Here is a 2,216-nt window from a genome sequence, read left to right as displayed (position 1 = left end):
TGGTGTGGGGGGTTAAACTCTTCTCAGTCCCCAACAAATTGGTTATCTAACTACAAAATCTACTGTAAATACTGAGATTGCAGCCAAATAAAGCTTTACTTTACCAGGACAATAGTAATATGTCCCTGGGTAAACCGGATGTGAAATAGGCTGTGACTTCATGCCAGGGCAATTTTATTTTAGAATGGAAGGTGGTACCACTCTCTCATCTAAAGACCAATCCGCCCATTTTTGTTATATGCAGCACAATTTAACTTCCACTGCTGTCGACTTAATCTCTTTTCAGTGGCTGCAAAATTAAATCCTCTTACATTTTCAACCGGCTCACTTGTTTTTTTGCCCCTCTTTCTCTCTGACTGATGTTTCCCTATATAAACTGCGTTTTATATTTATTGAATGGATAGGCTATATCAACTGGCACGACATTCCTCTATGACCAAAACGAATATCTCCAATCGATTATTACATGTTTATCACATAGCCAATCAAAGAAGACACTCAATGCATATAAAAAAAATAACACATTCATACATGAATAGGTTACATTCTTCCCAATATTGAATAGATTACATTCTTCCCATCGTTCCCTCACCCGATAGATTTGATGAGACGAGCCACACCGAAATCACCTTGAATCACTCACTCACTGTACCCTAAAAGTCCAGGATTCGCATCGAGACAACAGGACCGCCTATGTTTACAGCCAAATATTATGCTGCTATTGCCTGCACTCCACGACTGAACATAGACAGAGCTGGAAAAGCAGAGCTGTGCTATGCATCTGCAAAAACCGCCTGATGAAATCAAGCGTATATTTTTGTAGTCATCTGTGTATTTCAAATTAAACTACAAACCAGAAGACATTTTAATCATGATGGGACATGTAATAACTCACAATTTATGTAGTCGGTTTATTGCCCTTATCAATGCATAATACACACTGATATCATGTGTTTGTTTTATTACGTTTACAACAGACTATGATGACATCTAGACTACTCGTTCTTCATGCACAAATCATAACTCCTCAATGCGATATTAACACTGAATTGTATTTACCAGACTACGGTATCTCTGACCCATGCTGTGCATCTGCAAAAACCGCCTGATGAAACCAAGGGTATTATTCGTCTTGCCTGAAATGGAACAGGGTTTATGTGTTGAGTTACGCATACTTAATATAGTGTATGAAGGAGTTATGGAAGACGTCATAGACTATATGCATCGGTATTCAGTAAGGTTTCTGTCGGCCCTCGTCTCTCATTCTCACTCTCTCTCTCTCTGTCCGTCGATCTTGTGCTCTACACAGATCGTGAGGTTGCCTAGCCCATGTGCATCGACCTTAATGCTGCAAGTGCATATTTCTACCCGTTATTCAAAACGAAACGCCGAAGAATTAATGTCATTGTAATGTATGTAGTATATTTCCAGACATGCTTCTTCACTGTCCAATGACATGAAAACGGGCACTGTGGGTTGGTTTGCTTGTGTGGCTACGCGCGTGCGCGTTCATGCATGTGTGTTCGCACGTGTCCAGTTAGCAAAATTACACACGAACACATTTAATGCAATTCTCATTGCAATTCTCTGCTCATTTTGCCATGGACTGGAGATAAATGTTTGCATTTTTAAAGCACATTTCCTGCAATTCTACACATTTACCAATACTGGAGATCAGGGTCTCTGGGCACATAACCAAAAATTGTTAGCTGATGAGGCTAAAAGAGTGACTGTCAGTGACTGACATAACAAGAGAAAAACTGCTGATCCACAACCAAATTTCGAAATTGGTATTCTACTATACCTCCATCCCCCCAAAAAGGACAATATCTGAGAGTTGCCCTACTTTCCTTCAGTGCAAGTGAGGGAGAGGGGCTGTGGTGTAGTGTAGTGTGTAGATGTAGGGCTCAACATCAAAGTGATGGATCATAGTAATTTATGTAACTGCCTTGTTTGATGTGCAGGTTATAAGGATATAATCACTGCTTCTGAAGTAATGTTTTGAATCAAAAAGTACATTCGACTTTCTGGCATTTTATGGGTCACCATTTACATTGACTTTTATTTTCTGTTTTCATATTCCATGTCGATGAGCATACAGTAACACGGTGAAATGTGTCATCTTTCTTTGCTGTTTTTGTTCCATTATCTACAGTGCTTTCAAAAAGTATTGACAGCGCTTGGCTTTTGTTGTGTTACAGCCTGCATTTAAAATG

This window comes from Salvelinus namaycush, chromosome 3 (genome assembly GCF_016432855.1).
Source record: "Salvelinus namaycush isolate Seneca chromosome 3, SaNama_1.0, whole genome shotgun sequence".
Lineage (NCBI taxonomy): Eukaryota > Metazoa > Chordata > Actinopteri > Salmoniformes > Salmonidae > Salvelinus > Salvelinus namaycush.
Note: the sequence above shows the minus strand (reverse complement) of the source record.